General features: G+C 39.2%; 1 long non-coding RNA gene across 1 annotated transcript; it reads left to right on the forward strand.

Moving 5' to 3' along the window:
- The first annotated feature begins 248 nt into the window (after positions 1 to 248).
- LOC141100761 (uncharacterized) lies at positions 249 to 9,655 on the forward strand. The gene is made up of 7 exons (XR_012234761.1): positions 249 to 303; positions 388 to 441; positions 4,215 to 4,268; positions 4,852 to 4,905; positions 8,440 to 8,493; positions 8,921 to 8,974; positions 9,604 to 9,655. It is a non-coding gene; the product is annotated as an uncharacterized lncRNA (long non-coding RNA).
- Positions 9,656 to 18,038: the final 8,383 nt, after the last annotated feature.

Consider the following 18,038-nt stretch of genomic DNA (forward strand, 5'->3'; position numbering starts at 1 on the left):
CTTTTATACATTGTGTTTTACATGTGATTTCTTCTGGGAACACTTCGATAAATATAGTATATAAGATGTCAGTCACAAATTTACGTGTAGTGCACCTTACTGGTGACGAGCCTATTAGTTGCACCCTTATAAGATCAGGTGGGCAGTCCTGCAACATTACAAAGCCTATTATTATAGAGGATCCTGCCAAAATCAAGAAAATAAAGTATTACACTAACAGATTTTTTTACTTTTTATTTAATGGACTAGGGTGTCCGTGGCAATCCTGGAGCATATGGAAGAGTTGGTGACCCAGGGATCATAGTAAACTTTTTCAATATATTTTTAATCCATTACCATTTTATCTCCATATTCAAATGATTTGATTCTGTTTAAATTGTTAACTAGGGAGATCCAGGTATAAAGGGAGAAAAGGGAGAGAGAGGAATAACTGGAGAAAGGGTATGTATACATTCTAATAATTATATTATCTACTAGCTGAAGAGCCTGGCGTTGCCTGGGCATAGTAACCAACTGTGGCTAGTTATAACAAATTATAATGATTATATTGCACATAAAAACCATGCATCTAATCCTATCCTGTGTGATACCGACTGCAGAGCCGTGTATCTAATTCTATTCTGTGTGATAGTGTCTGATGAGCTGTCTATCTAATCCTATCCTGTGTGATACTGTCTGCTGAGCCATATATCTATTCCTATCCTCTGTGATACTGACTGCTGAGCTTTGTATCTAATCCTATCCTGCATGATACTGACTGCTGAGCTGTGTATCTAATCCTATCCTGTGTGATACTGACTGCTGAGCTGTGTATCTAATCCTCTCCTGTGTGATACTGTGTGCTGAGAAATGTGTCTAATCCTCTCCTGTGTGATACTGACTGCTGAGCTGTGTATCTAAGGGCCCCATCACACATAGCGATCTCGCTACCGAGATCGCTGCTGAGTCACAAGTTTTGTGATGTAACAGCGATCTCACCAGCCAGATCACTGTGTGTGACAGCGATCAGCGACCGGCCCCCCTGCCGGTATCGCTGATCGCTGTAAGAAAGCCCTGGACATTTTTTTGGTCGCTGGTCTCCCACTGGCCAGCACGCATCGCTGCGTGTGACAGGCGGGAGACCAGCGATCAGCTGGTAACTAAGGTAAATGCAGGGTTTCTAAGCACTGCGCTGTGCTTAGAAACCCTCTATGTACCTTAGTTACCAGCGCACTGATGCAGGGAGCTGGTAACTAAGGTACACATAGGGTTTCTAAGTGACGCACGTCCCTTAGAAACCCGATGTGTGCCTTAGTTACCAGCTCCCTGCATCAGCGCGGTGGTAAATAAATTACACAGCAATACCACGCGCTAGGCGTCGCTGGTCCTGATTGCTGGTGAAGCTGTCTGTTTGACAGCTCACCAGGGATCATGTAGCGACTCACCAGCGATCCTGACATGTTGATATCGTTGTCTGGATCGCTGGTGAGTCGCTATGTGTGACGGGGCCCTAATCCTATCCTGTGTGATACTGGGCTCTCCCTGCAGTCTGTGTCAGAGGGTGGTCTTTGTTGGCACGGTAATAAATTGTGTTATTTCCAGCTTTACATAAGGATGATAACACCATAGAAATGATAAGAATAATAGGCCTCAGTTACCACAACTGTCTACAAAGAAAACTGCTGCTGATAGCAACCAATCACAGCTCATTTTTCATCTTTTAAACAGCTCTGGGACAGCGTGGCGAGTTTTGAGTGGCGACTTTTGTGCTTCGACTTTTATGTGGCGAGGTTGGTGCATGTGTGGTGAAATGTGTGCTGAGGGTGGTATATGTGTTGAAGCACGTGGTAGTGTGTGGCGCATTTTGTGTGTGTATGTTCATATCCCCGTGTGTGGTGAGTATCTCATGTCAGGGCCCCACCTTAGCAACTATACGGTATATACTCTTTGGCGCCATCGCTCTCATTCTTTAAGTCCCCTTTGTTCACATCTGGCAGCTGTCAATTTGCCTCCAACACTTTTCCTTTCACTTTTTCCCCATTATGTAGGTAGGGGCAAAATTGTTTGGTGAATTGGAATGCGCGGGGTTAAAATTGCACCTCACAACCTAGTCTGTGATGCTCTTGGGGTCCAGATGTGTAACTGTGCAAAATTCTGTGGCTGTAGCTACGACGGTGCAGATGCCAATACATACACTTTTTCCCCATTATGTAGATAGGGGCAAAAATGTTTGGTGAATTGGAATGCGCGGAGTTAAAATTTTGCCTCACAACATAGCCTATGACGCTCTCGGGGTCCAGACGTGTGACTGTGCCAAATTTTTTTTGACTGTAGCTGCGACGGTGCGGATGCCAATCCCGGAAATACACACATACACACACACATTGAGCTTTATATATTAGAGTGACCTATCTACAGATCAGTATATCTAGTATCTATACAATTTATCTTTGACATAAAAATGAATATAACTAAAGTATTAATTTGCAGAAGACTATAAGATACTTCTGAGAGGCAGTAATCAATATGCGCTATGGGCTTGAAAAAGCACTATGATTCATTGTATGTAGAGCACCAAGTGCATTAGATAATTGGTGACAATTGTACCAGTTCAATGCTCAACCCGATGCAGTGTCTAACCCCTTCCCTCTCCATGATGTTCTATTATGGCATGCAGCGGTCATGGGTGTAAGGAGTGGTCTCAGTAGCTGAACTCGCACCATAAAGGGCAGATGCTGACTGTGTTATACAGCTGCCATTTGCATGTAACAGAAATAATCAGAGATAAGCTCCCCTTGCTGCAGGTAACTCCTTAAATGCCTCTGTCAATAGCATTAAAAATATACAGGTACATACTAACAAAATACATCAGCACAATGCAATTAATAAATACATGAATTTTGCTATTGGTAAAGACCTACAAATATGAGGTATTTAGATAATGATTTTTGATCAAATATAATGTATAAACTATCCAACAGCAGCAAGGGGCAGTAAATGGATGGACCTAGCTCTAATAACGCACTTCTCTCTGTGCCTGGGGGGTTAAGCAACATTGAAAAGCCCTGCCGAAAGCCCTCATGGCTGCTATGTCAGTACTCGGCAACAGGCTAGGCTTCATCAGAGACCAGGAGTTTAGCTATACACTACACTACTTTTGTATTACAGTATATAGCACAAACTATTAGGTTCCAGTTATCTAAGGGGACAAAAAATAAATAAAAAAGTAAAATAGTAAAATAAAGCATAAAATAAATATATATTTTGCAAATCGCCATCCCCTTGTCCCCCATTTGAAGTAAAGACATTAAAACAATAATCAAAGAATCATATTAGGTATTGTGTTTGTAAGAGTCCGATCTATTAAAACTTAAAATGTATTTAAAACTAATCTGCACCTCCCCTAAGACTGCAAAAAAATTCCCCAAAGTGTCATCAATAAATTCATCAGCTGGGCATGCAAAACACAATCCGTCATACAGCTCGATGCATTAATGGAGCAATGGAAAAGTTACGGGTCTCAGGAAATGGAAATGCAAGCTAAAATGTATTTTTAGAACAAATATCTGAATTTTTTTCACCATCAAAATTAAAAAAAACTAAACAACTTTGGAATTGCTGCATTCATACGGACATAAAAAAAAAATCACATGATAAAACTGGTGGAATTGCTTTTTTCGTCATCTTATCACAACACTTGGATTTTTTTTTCCATTTTCCGGTACATTATATAGTAAAATTAATGGAGTCATTTAAAACTTCTACTTGTCCTATAAGAAACAAATCCTCATACATCTTTGCGAACAGAAAAAAAGCCAATTTCTGCTCTTGGAAGAAGAGGAAGAAAAAAAGAAATGCACTAAAAATAAATAGCCAAGCATGCTGTAGATATGCCATAAATGTCTGAAATACCAATACTTCTTCAATTTAAAATATGCAAATGTCACACACTCTAATTTACCGTACATAGCTCTTTAATCTTTTATAAATGCTGCAGGATCAGACCACCATGCAGCAATGTACTGCAATCTCACTGTGACTCTGTCTTTGTAGCAGAAGAGCCTGTCTGTACAATCTCTTTATGTCATAAATCATAAAAGCCTTATCATTACCTTAATCTTGTGGTAATCTGATTCTAAAAATAAGGGGCAATTACTACACTACTACAACTTTTGACATAAAGGACTGCTTATTGTTTGCTGTTCATAATTAAGAAGAAATTCTATTTTATAAAGGGTGATCGTGGTGATCCTGGTTTCAAGGGACTACAAGGAGCAGATGGTTTCAAAGTAAGTTATTCATGACATTGTCATAAGTTACCAAGAAGTTGTAATGAAATAGGCACCTCCTGTACATTGATGGAGTGCTAACCAAAACATTAAGGGTGTGTGCACACGCTGCGGATTGTCCTGCAGATTTTTCCACGCGGATTTGTCAAAAACCGCAGGTAAATCCGCAGGTCAAAAGACATCCATAAATACACATGGTAAATGAATGCAAAGCTTACTGAATACCAGGACAGCACATAACTGACTGAATAAGCTTTACAAAGCCTTTGGTGATGATCTCAAAAGAATTACTTGAAAAATCTGATCACAACATAGATAGGTAGCCATAGAGAGCAGGGCCCGATGCTAGTGCTGAGACATGTGCATAACAAAGAAATAGTTCCCAAAGATGTACAAATCCTTGGAAAAATGGCAATAAGTAATTTTTGCCTATTTTAGTACTTATGTTCATTGACTAAAAAAGGCACAGTTGGTCTAAGGGGACCTGAATTTTTTATTTTTTTAAAATTCCCGTAAATATTTTCTTTAATGTTTTAAACCACGCTGATGTGATATTGTATCTATTAATGAAATTATATTGTAGGGCATTGCTGGTCCACCTGGAATCAGAGGTCCTACTGGCCCAAAAGGAAAGAAGGTGAGACACAATTCACTGTATAGCTCAAAGAGACAAAACTATATTGCATGTCATAGTTTAAACATAGCATTTGCATATTTCTAGGGTGGATTCACAAATAAGAAAGCAGAGGAATCATGCAGTTGGGAACTTCAAAAAGAAAAACGAATGTTTTAATTTAATCTTTTGAAAAAACATACAGTGAGGGAAATAAGTATTTGATCCCTTGCTGATTTTGTAAATTTGCCCTCTGAGAAGAATGTGAACAGTCTATAATTTTAAGGGTAGGTTAATTTTAACATTGAGAGATAGAATATCAAAAATAAAATCCAAAAAATCATATTGTATAAATTATATAAATTTGCAGTGAGAAATAAGTATTTATCCGTCTAGCAAACACGAGTTAATGCTTGGTGGCAAAACCCTTGTTGGCAAGCACAGCAGTGAGATGCTTTTTGAGGTTGATGATGAGGTTTGCGCACATGTCATGAGGAATTTTGGTCCACTCCTCTTTGCAGATAATCTCTAAATCATTCAGATTTTGAGGCTGTCGCTGTTATGAATGGGTCACCGAGGAGGAAAAAATAAACAACAAGCTAAGTCTCAGAAAACCAGAGAAGTTGGTAACTATGCAGATTGCAGATCCCTGAACTTAACCGCACAACTAGCAGTAGTCGTGGAGCGTTCCTACGATGTTCCTAGATGCCTCGCCACAACCGGAGAGCTACATAAGCCTAAAGCAGGAAAAGAGGAAAACTAACTGCTCCAGAGCAGACCCCAAAGGAAAGACAGCCCCCCACATGTATTGACGGTGAAATAAGGTGAAATTACAAACAAAGGCAGGAAAATAGGCTAAGCAAATGATGGGGCCCGGCTAACTAAACAGGACAGGAAAGGAAAGACACTGTCTGCAATCTGCCAAAAAAACCTACAAAAATATTGTCCAACACTTCTGATAACAAAATTAACCCTGAAGTCACTAGACTTCTACACCTATATCAGCACTCTGAAATATTCTGAGACAGAGCAAAAAGAGGCCAATCCAATAAGGGACAAAAAGCAGCTTGGCAAATACTGATACATAGGAGTGGAAATTCAGCATAGCACCAGCAAGGGCAGGCTGACGACACAAGAACCTGAACTGACCAACAAGCGCAAGTGTGAACAATAGCAAAAAACAAACTTAACTTGAGAAGACTGGAAGAGAGCTGAAGTCCAGGACCTGAGAAGCAGACTGAATCACCAGCACTAGGCTAGGGCGTCGGCTGTCTTATATCCAGTCTGACACTCCAGAGATAAAATCGTTATCTTCCTCATCAGGTGGCAGATAACTACCACTTAAACCAACCTGACTACCTCCTGTCACCACCAGAGGGAGAGCGGGAGGGGAACTCTCAACTGGTGGAGCTGAAAAAGAGTTCATAACAGTCGCTTGGCAACTTGGAGCTTCAACTCCCTCCATAAGTTTCCTGTGGGATTAAGGTCTGGAGACTGGCTAGGCCACTCCATGACCTTAAAGTGCTTCTTTTTGAGCCACTCCTTTGTTGCCTTGGCTGTATGTTTTGGGTCATTGTCTTGCTGGAAGACCCAGCCACGACCCATTTTTAATGTCCTGGTGGAGGGAAGGAGGTTGTCACTCAGGATTTTACAGTACATGGCTCCATCCATTTTCCCATTGATGCAGTGAAGTAGTCCTGTGCCCTTAGCAGAGAAACATCCCCAAAACATAATGTTTCCACCTCGATGCTTGACAGTGGAGATTGTGTTTTTTGGGTCATAGGCAGCCTTTCTCTTCCTCCAAACACGGCGAGTTCAGTTAATGCCAAAGACCTCAATTTTTGTCTCATCTGACCACAGCACCTTCTCCAAATTACTTGCAGAATCATGCAGGTGTTTATTGGCAAACTTCAGACTTGCCTGCACATGTACTTTCTTGTGCAGGGGCACCTTGCGGGCACTGCAGGACTTTAAACCTTTACGACATAATGTGTTACCAATGGTTTTCTTGGTGACTGTGGTCCCAGCTGTCTTGAGATCACTAACAAGTCCCCCTGTGTAGTTTTAGGTTGATCTCTCACCATCCTCATCATCAAGGATACCCCACGAGGTGAGATTTTGCATGGTGCCCCAGATCGATGTTGATTGACAGTCATTTTGTATTTCTTTCATTGTCTTACTAACAGTTGTCTCCTTTTTACCCAGCATCTAACTTATGGTTTTGCAGCCCATTCCAGCTTTGTGCAGGTCTATGATCTTGTCCCTGACATCCTTAGAAAGCTCTTTGGTCTTGCCCATGTTGTTAGAGTCTGACCAATTAATTGAGTCTGTGGACAGGAGTCTTTTACAAAGGTGACTATGTAGGACAGCTGTGTTTAATGCAGGTAGCGAGTTGATTAGGAGTGTCTAACTCGTCTGTAGGAGCCAGAACTCTTAATGGGTGGTAGAGGATCAAATACTTATTTCTCACTGCAAAAATGCAAATAAATATATATAATTTATATAATGTGATTTTCTGGATTTTATTTTTGATATTCTATCTCTCAATGTTAAAATTAACCTACCCTTAAAATTATAGACTGTTCATGTCTTTGTCGGTGGGCAAACTTACAAAATCAGCAAGGGATCGAGTGCATATTTCGCCCACTGTAGCAAAAAAAGGACAGCTGTATTTACCAACACAAGTCATAAAACAATTGCATTTATAGTGTGCAGAAGCCCCACTTCATAAAGGCAGAGGCAGGAGGATGCCAGTTACACAGTAAGTCTAGTGCACTGTGTCTTGTTTTTTATATAGGTTTTTGCTTGACAAAGGATCATGTAGGTCTGAAACATGCTGCCTGGGAGCACAGCGGATATTTCTTTTCTGCCTTTTTAATTTTTGTGCTGTTGTGTTCAGCCATTTTTGTGCCTTTTTTACTATTGGATCAATAAAACAATTCTTATAAGAAGATGTGAGTGGCAGCTATCGTTTGAACTGTTGCTGTAATTATATTTATTTGATGAAATCATCAATAACCCTATGCTAAACTAAGTTGGGCAGTGTTGTATGTATAGATAATACTTCAGACGACACAATGAAAGCACAGTGATTTGGAAACGTTTGGAAATGGTCTTGTCGGGTCATTTTCATAACTACATCACCTCTCCTAACTAGCCATGTCCTATCCAAGCCTATATTTCCTTCTCTGAATGTGACTCTGGACACAAGGGCTCAGGATCATGGAAAGAAAAATTGTTGGGGATCACTGTTTTTTTGGAAGTTTATTAAGGGTTTGGATTCCTCTTTTTCCCAAAATGTTGGGGATCCTCCAACAGAGTTGTCAAGCATTTTTAATGGTCTTTAAATGATTCGTGTTTTCCAAACTTAAGACTCATACAATACTGCTCATTCTGCCTACAATACTGAATTTGGTGCTTTAATTCTCCAAGCATACACTCTGCGATGGAGCAAGAATCAAACCTCTATAGCAGAGGTACAGTAAAGATCCATTGCAGTATACACGTGGCCTAGATTATTATTGTAAATCATGTTCCAATTGATGTTCAATTTCTTAGGGAGAGGAAGGAGAAACTGGATATGAAGGAATTCCAGGATTTACAGGAGTAAAGGTACATTAGTTTTATAGGCACATCTTTTATTATAGGTGAAATATTTCAGCCTGTGTACAATTTATTTGTCATTTAATATTCTTCACTTCGTCTTGTCTTATCCACATTTACATTGTTCTGTAGATTTACATGATGAATGGAAAATGTAACAAGTAAAGGTTACCTAATTCAGGCATATATAGCAAATATATACTGTATAGCTTGGTAATATCATTTGCCTTACAATAAAAAAACCCAATGATTCTACATTATTTTATTCAATTAAGCATATACTATAAATGTAGCTCGGTAATATTATATTGCCCTACAATGAAAACTTCCCAATGATTCTTCATTATTTTGTTCAACTGATATTGAATTAACGGAAGTATAAAATAAATTATGAATAGTAATATACAACTTACCAGTATGACATTTTCATTCTTAGGGTGATGATGGTTTTCCTGGAGCTGAGGGTCTTCTAGGCAGACAAGGACAAAAGGTTTTGTGAAATTTATAGATATTAATGAATTATTTGCAATAGTAAGAAAAAAAATGCATGCAATATCTTCAATAAATAATTCAACACATTTATAATGGTATACATATAGAATCATCCTTAGTTTTATCATTTTAGCAAATTCATTTATTAAAAAAAATACTAACACAGGTCTAAAAAAAATTTGTTTTTTTTCAGGTGCCAAGGTATTTTGAGGGTTCTGAATTCATAAATCCCATTACTTTTGCTGAATTGGATCTAGTTTTTGAGATAATTAATCCATGAAAACAATGCATTCCCCCAATTCGACTTTAGGTCTTTTGACTCTAACAGTGTCTTAGCTAATGAAATGTCCAATATAATTATTTTGTATTTCAATTTGTAGGCTTACAATGCAATAAAAGTGAATTTTTGAAGCCAGAATTCTACTGTAATTAATTATCAAATATCTCAGAAACTAGAGCCAATCTGGCAAAACCAAAGTCATATTCTTAATCAGCACCATAAGCTTAATATAAAACTGTTCAGACATCATTAGAACCACATATCACTGTATACCAGTGTAATGGTAAGCAAAACTGACCAATAAAACACTATTAATTTTTTATAATAAATTATAACTAATTTTTCAGGGACTTTTTGGTGACCCAGGAGAGCCAGGAATTATAGGAAATAAAGGCGAGCCAGTAAGTATTACATCACATTTAAATTTTTGCAAATGGTTGTGGTTCAACATAATTTGAGCTATATAAAAAGAAAAAAATACAAGGTTGCAATGAATTAACTAAATGCAGAGCAATAACTAGAATTGAAAGTGACTTATAGCAAAATGAAAGTCACTACCACCCGATAAAAGGTCTGGAGTCAGAAACAGGTGCACAAAAAGCAATCAACATTATTATAATCATCAAAATTATGTAGCTTGTAATTTTCTTACACCTGAGTGGACTCCCTCAACCTTTGAGTTCCATACCACCTCCTTTGGTTGCTACTGTAGTTACCCCTTTGCATAAATGGATAGATAACGTACTTTTCAGCTGCTGTACCTTCTCCCAAAAATGCAATAAAACAAACTAAATTGTTATATTTACCCCAAAAGTGTACCAATAAAACATCAGTTCACCACTCAAAAAGCAAGCCTCCACATTTCTCCCTCAACAGAAAAATTAAAGGGGTGTCCTGAAATTCAAATTGATTTTCATCCTAAATCACTATTTATTGAATGCCATGATCTAAACTATTGTCTAATATGCTTGAATTAAAAATACTCTATCCTTCCCTAACTACACTATATAACTGCTTTTTTTCCACTTCCTTTTAAATGATATCCCAGTGCATGGTGGAATATTCAAAAGTAGCATCATCAGTGGTCAGCATGCTCTCTTTCCAGTTCAGATCAGCAGTTATGAGCCGTCAAAGGAGCGCATTGTCAGAATAGTTTGACAAGACCAGTGACATCACTTGCAGGGCGGCACGGGTCTCCGCACTCGAGATTATTCTGACAATACGGTCTCACCGCAGCTGTTAGAGGCACATAATGGCTGATTAAATCTGCCTTCAAGTGCAGGGAAATATGTGGGCTCGGCGTGAGGTCCTGCATCAAAGTTATGGACACGGCATATGACGTACCGGTATGTCACATGTTGGTGAGGGGTTAAGATGGCTTCAGAAAATGTTGCAACAAACCAATTTTTTTCACAAATCTCAGAATTTTTTCACCACTTAAATAATAAAAAAACTACAAGATTGAGATTGTTGAAATATTACTGACTTGAACAATCACATTCAAATCCCTTTTTACCCTACAATGTCTGACATAAAAACAAAACTAATCATTTCACCACACAAAGTTTTTTTCTCATTCCCCAGTGCAATCTATGGTAAACAAATGGTGTCATCCTAAACTATAACTCATATGTCAAAAAAACCCAAAACAAAACAAACCAAAAATAGTCTGCATTTGGCTACGTTGAAGGAAAAATAAAAAACGATAAGGTAGAGGAAAAAACAAAAGCACAGAAATTCAAATGTAAAAGTTTTGTATTAACTGCCAATGATATGGTTTTTACTTTAGAAATAATCTCTAGTAATGCCCGGGCCCTGTTGCCACAAGTGGACAGTAGCATTTGCAGATGATAAAAACTCAGGATCACCTGCGGATGGCCAACTAGCTAAAAACAATGTTGTAAACACTGGCATAATGGAATATCTTGAGTTTTTGAAAAGTTACAATAAAGAATTTGAGTTGACTTTGGCAAACAGTTTGGAGGCCATGGGAACAAAGTTATCTACTTTTTGAATAATGGATTAACTAGTTATAATATTTGTACTTTTTAGGGCATACCAGGACCAAAAGGTCAGAAAGGATTCCACGGCCCACAGGTAAATTGGCTCATTTTTTTTTTACTGTTAACCAAAATATTTATTTGAGTGACAGTAATTTGTTGTACAGTGAAAGTAACTGACATATCTAACCAATGTGTTTAGTACCATGTAATGTGTTTTTTTGAGCAGTGTTTTAAATTCTTAATTATCTGTCATGATTTGCCAGTACGCTTCTACTAATCTCCATAATATAGGCATTTAAGAAGGTAATCTAATTTTATTAATGTAAGCCATCATTATAGGGAATTTATCAGGACGTCTTTACTTGTAAACCTCTAGTAGTGGTTATAAAATTGCTTGAATGAGAATACACAGTACATCTGTTTTGCAGTTGTCTGATTTGCCAATGCTGAGAAAACAAGCTACATAACACGTTAGGCTGGAAGTGCATTGTAGACATGTCGATACACCACCGAATGCAATCACATGCTCTTTGTGTACTTCCAGGCTACTTTGTATATGAGTTCAAACCTTGATTTTTCAGCACTGGAGCACTGGATTAAGAACAAGACAGGGCTAATTTTTATTGATGTTCTATGACCTATATAGTCATACTACTAATGTCGTTATTATTAGTGATGAGTGAGTGTTGCTTTTTAGTACCGGTGTGGTGTAACAGAGCTTGGTGCTTTGCGCTCTGTGCACACTGAGTGACATTTAGCTAAGTGTGCTTAAAGTGTTTTTCTCGTAGCCTTGCTCCACCATTGTGCAAGCTGCTGTTTCTCCATCACCGCACGGTGGACCCCGGGTGGCTAACGCACCTCATTATAAATTCTTATTTGGTGCGTTCCGCCAATCCTAACAACTCATCACTACATCTACTATAATAATAATAATAATAATAATAATAATAATACTACAGGGGAGTATAAGAAACTTTGTGATACATCTTATCAGAAAAATCTGCTTCTTTCCCAACTTATGAACCACGCCTTCTTCTGCCTACTGAATTTGTAATCAGCTCTGGAAAACAAGTCAGCTCCATCTTGCTCAGACTAAATGGTCTGCCAGCACAGTAAAGTGTCAGGTTATACCTCCTATTATACCCTATGGAGATGGGTAAAGTGGGGGAGAGAGGAGCAGAGTAAGGAAACAATCAGAGAGAGACAGAAAGATTGTGCTGAGCTTTTTAACAAGACTTTAACTCCACATAAGAGCTTGATTCACATCCACACAGCTCAGTAAAGTTGCAAAATGTTCTCAATGCTGTCGCTGTTTTCTACATGTGCTAAAAGCAATGAAAAGCAGGAATGCATATCTCAAATCTCTAAGTGCTGTAAAATATTGTGCTAATCCTCACGTACACACAAAGGACAACTTATTCTGAAAAGATTTTTTTAAAGTAAAATTTACCTTAAATTTCTTCATTCTTTGTGATTTTCAGGGAATAATTGGTGACCCTGGCCAATTTGGACGGGATGGTGATGATGGAATTGAAGTAAGACAAAAATGAACGCTTTATTTATGTACTCAGTCTGCTTATAACTTCTGATCTCACAATATCATTTACTGGTATAATTTGCACAATTAATTCATTATACTGTATGGAAGACTATGTGGTGACCCATTATACTGTATGGAGGACTATGTTGGACAGGACATTATACTGTATGGAGGACTATGTGGTGGCCCATTATACTGTATGGTGGACTATAACGTGGAGGACTTAAAGTGTAGTTTGTTTGTGGGACAACCCCTTTAAGTTTGTTTCCATATGAAAAGTTTAATCATTATATTTGACTAGATTAAGGCCCGATGCTATCGCATTGGGAGGATAGTGACACACCTCTTGCCATGTTAACCCTCAACACACACACCTCCTCAACACACACTCCTCTCACCTTTCACCATCTCCACTCACTCTTTTACTCCACATACGACCCTTTCTCTCACTCCGTCTCTCATACTCACGCCGTCATCGCTGCTGCTCCACGATCCCCAACATCTTCTTCCGCCGGCGCTATCCTGGATCCCGACGTTGTCCACGCCGGCGACATGTTTTTGCCGCGACACCATCTTGAGTATCGCAAAATCCTGCGATACTCAAGATGGCGTCGCCGCAAGAACATGTCGCCTGCGTGGACAACGTCGGGATCCAGGATGATGTTGGCCATTTTGGATCCTGACGTCGTCCACGCCAGCGACATGTTCTTGCGGCGACGCCATCTTGAGTATCGCGGGATCTTGCCGATCCAAGATGGCGTCGCCGCAAGAACATGTCGCCGGCGTGGACAAGGTCTGGATTCAGGATGGCGCCGGCGGAAGAAGATGCCGGGGATCGTGGAGCAGCGGCGATGACGGCGTGAGTATGAGAGATGGAGTGAGAGAAATGGTCGTATGTGGAGTGAAAGAGTGAGTGGAGATGGTGAAAGGTGAGAGGAGTGTGTGTTGAGGAGGAGTGGTTTGTTGAGGGTTAACATGGCAAGAGGTGTGCTGTGACGTCACCAGTTACAACTGGACGGAAGTTGTTACAACCCGGAAGCTGCTTAGCGCATTTATTATTATACAGTAGATGATAAGGAAAAACTTCCTCAATTGTAGATGGCCAGCGATTTTTTTCAAGTTTTTAATTTTGTCCTTTTGTGTATTTTAGTTTAACATCTCTGCTATAACAAATCTAACAACAAACATTACTCTTTAGAAGCTGATTTTTCTGGTTTCCGTTGGGTTTCCCTTAGGGTTTCCAGTATATGCCATGTTTAGAAAAGTGCAATAAAATGTGGTAACCTTGGAATAAGATATTCCTCTTTCAGCCAATATACTAATAACTGACTTAACATGTTATTTGTTTAGATATTTTTATCACAGGAAATGATCATTTCAAAATTTTGTCTTTTAGATATCTATAAAAATGGACCCATAGCAAATTATGTTTTCCTTACTTTACTTTATTCCTTATGTTATTTTCTTTCTTTGCTGTTTCTTTGATGAATAGTATACAAATTCTAATAAAAATATACAAAATTTAGAAAAGTGCAGTGAGCAATAAATTGCCTGTGTGTCAAAGTACAGCAAATTGTACCATATTTTTAGGTCCATAAGACACACTTTTTCCGCCAAAAAATTTGTACTTACCAGGAGTCACGTGATTGTGCCTGCCCTGGGCTGGGAAGAGGGCGTGTTCAATGGTCCAACACTGCAGGGCGTTGATCTGACTCCCATCCCAGACTGGTGCGACAGCTTCGGCAATGCTTAGTGGGGCTGGGGCTCCACCAACATTTTGTGAAAGCCTGGAACCCCTGCACTTCCATTGCTGCAATGTGGTGGCCTCCGGGAAAATGGCCACTGGAAGAGGCGCATGTTCAGATTGAGATATCAGGAGATGAGATCTCAATTTGCGCATGCGCCGCCTCTGGTGGCCAATTTGCCAGAGGCCATCACATTGCAGCAATGGATGTGTGGGGTTCTGGCTTTCACAAAATGTCGGGGGAGCCCCCGCACCACCATGCATCGCCGAACCACAACAGCCTGGAATGGGAGTCAGATCATCACCGAACCAACAAACACCTCCTGTGATCCAGCTTCACTAGCGCTGCTGATCCCCCCACCCGGTAAGCTGAATTCAGACTGTAAGATGCACCCTCATTTGACACACTAATTTTTTTCCCAATTTTCCTTCTAAAAATTTGGGTTGTGTCTTATGGTCTGGTATGTCTTCTAGTCTGAAAAATACGGTAAATGGCATCCAAATGTATTAATTAATATTGGTTCAATTTTGCATGGTTGTCAATAATAGAAGGAATAACATCAGTGTGAAAGAGCCTATTTGTTATTTTTTGATATTTCTTAGAATTAGGAAGTTAGGAACTATATTTCAAAACTTTATCCAGCACTGATTTTGAAATGCTCTTTTTGCAGAACATTAAGAAAATGACCTTAGAAAAGAGCTATTTTTTGTTGTATTAACAGGCTTTTCAAGGTCTCCAGGGTAATGAAGGACGTCGCGGCACTTTGGGATTTAAGGTAAAACAATATATAAATATATGATTTTGAGTTAAATTTGTGTAATCAGATATATATATATATATATATATATATATATATATAAAGCTTTTAACATTACTTTACCTAGAGGTCAATTGATAGCACAAAAAAGGTAAAATTGGGGATTCTGTGTTCTTTTTAGAAAGTGAGATGTCAATAGTGGTTTAGATTTTATTTACTTTGAACTCACTATTTTCTTACATTTAATTTCAGTTCTAGGCTATAGCTAAATGTTATATAATACTAATGATGGTATGTCAATTATTTATACTAAAGGGAGAAAAGGGATTTGTGGGGCAACGAGGTCCAGAGGGTCCAAGAGGAAGACCTGTAAGTAAAAGGATGCAAATTTTCTTGTGCTCATTTTCTGTAATACATGTAATTTCATAAATAAAATCCACATATACATATTTATTTTACGCAATAATGACAGCAGTGGAAGAACGCAATGACCCCAGGTCCTAGCCAGTCATTGATTTAGGGAAAAGCAAGTTAATGCAACTGAGCTGTGAAAATAGCTTTGTAAAATAAAAAAATAAAGGAATCATACTGGCACAAAATAAAATAACCTATTATTTTAAGAAAAACTCTGGGTGCCTTTATGCTTGTTTTTTTACTATCTTTGTTTGGAACTGCTGCTAGAGCAACTCTCACATAACTGTCCAAAAATCGTGGAAAGAAAGTAGAATTAATAAATATGACCAGAAAATAAAAGAACAGAAATAAGGCGATACATTTTCCTTAAATGGGTTGTCAACTTTGTGAATATCCCCAATGTGCTGCTTAGTGATGGATGAACCCGAATGGTAAAGTTTGGTGACCATACCGTACACCTAGTTTTCGTGAAAGGGCTCTGAACACAGACTTCTTTTGCATGTCTGTTAGTGTTCGAGTTCGGCAGCCCAAACAAAATTGTTGGAAGGTTGCAGCTCAGCCAATCAACAAGCTTTTCTGGTGTGTGCACTTCAGGCCCTACTATAGCCATGCCAAGTATTGATAACCATCCTAGGTAAAGCAGACACCTGGGAGACGGTATTCTCAGGGTGGTAAGGTCCATGGGTATTTGACTCTCCCCAGCCTAAAAATAGCAGCCCCCAGCCACTCCATTAGATTCACCAATTCTCGTGCTTTGCCCGGCTCTTCTCTCTTGCACTGGTGCATTGGCAAGCAGGGTAATATTTTGGAGGTGATGTCAGCTGTGTAATGTCTGCTAACATCAAGTCCAGAGTTTAGCAATGGGGAGGTGTCTATCAGACACCCCATTACTAACTCAGTGTCTAGTTCTCAGAATTTTCTCAGAGCGAGGCTCAATAGGGTTATTCACGATCAGTGGCAGGCAGGAGTGTACTTTCCATGCCTTTTGCTGAAAAGGCGTGAACTATGAAGTCTCATTCTAAGAAGTTTCTTAAGAGACTCATTAGGATTCAATGGGTGTCATAGGACATTTCACAATTGGATTACCATTGGAACTTCCTGGATAAAAAATACTAATAAATAAATAACTGAAAAAAAGGATGTGAGGTCCACCCCATCTTTTAATAACCAGCCAAAGGAAAGCAGACAGCTGTGGTCTGGTGTGATAATGCTGGGAAGTTGCCAATATCATTGCACCTTCATAGCCTATTATTATCAGCCCCTAGCAATTTGCTTTGCCTTTGCTGGTTATAAAAAATGAGGGGACCCTAAAAAAATTATGTAGGGTAGGGTACTCCCTATTTCTGATAACTAGCTAAGGCAAACCAGACATCTTGGAGCTGATATTAATGGTCTGGGAAGGTCTATAGATATTGGCTCCTTCCCAGCATAATAAGACCAGTTCACAGCTGTCTTAAAGGGAAGGTGCCACAATATTTTTTTTGTATTAAAAATGATTATTTATATAAAAATTATTTTTAATACAAAATTAAATTTTTTAACTTTTATTGTTTTTTTAATATTAATTATTTTTGCAGCCACTGGGTGCTGACATTTTGCTTTGCAGGAGTGTAAGAGACACTTACACTCTGCAAATATGGCTGCCCTGTGCATAGGAGACAGCAGTTGCCTGCAGACTCCATACCTAGTATTGAGCTGCACCCTGATGTGATCTGGGCATGCCCCCTGGTCTGTCCAGATCACAGAGAAGGGAGGAGATCGGTGCCATTTTTCTGGAGCCCACAGTGTAAACTGTGAGCTCCACTTTTCCCCTATAAGGAGGGCTGAAGAGCTAGCAGCAGCTGACCTGTGAATGCTCCTCTCTCTCACACACATACAGCAGTGAGTTGTCTCAGCTTCTGCAGCTGTGGGGGGTGAGGGGTCAGCACAGCTCAGTCCTATTGTCTGGGATTGTCTGTGTATCTAATTTCATCCTCTATGATACTGTCTGCTGAGCTGTGTATCTAATCCTCCCATGTTTGATACTGACTGCTGCGCCGTGTATCTAATCCCATCCTGTATGATACTGTGCTGAGCTGTGTATGTAATCCTATCCTGTGTGATACTGTCTGCTGAGCAGTGTATCTAATCTTATCCTGTGTGATATTGTCTGCTGAGCTGTGTATCTAATCCTCTCATGTGATACTGTCTGCTGAGCCATGTATCTAATCCTATCCTGTGTGATACTGACTGCTGAGCCATGTATTTAATCTTATCCTGTGATACTCTATGCTGAGCCGTGTATCTAATCCTCTCCTCTGTGATACTGTCTGCTTGAGCCGTG

Source organism: Dendrobates tinctorius, unplaced genomic scaffold (genome assembly GCF_039654945.1).
Source record: "Dendrobates tinctorius isolate UK_male_01 unplaced genomic scaffold, ASM3965494v1 ptg000107l, whole genome shotgun sequence".
NCBI classification, from domain to species: domain Eukaryota; kingdom Metazoa; phylum Chordata; class Amphibia; order Anura; family Dendrobatidae; genus Dendrobates; species Dendrobates tinctorius.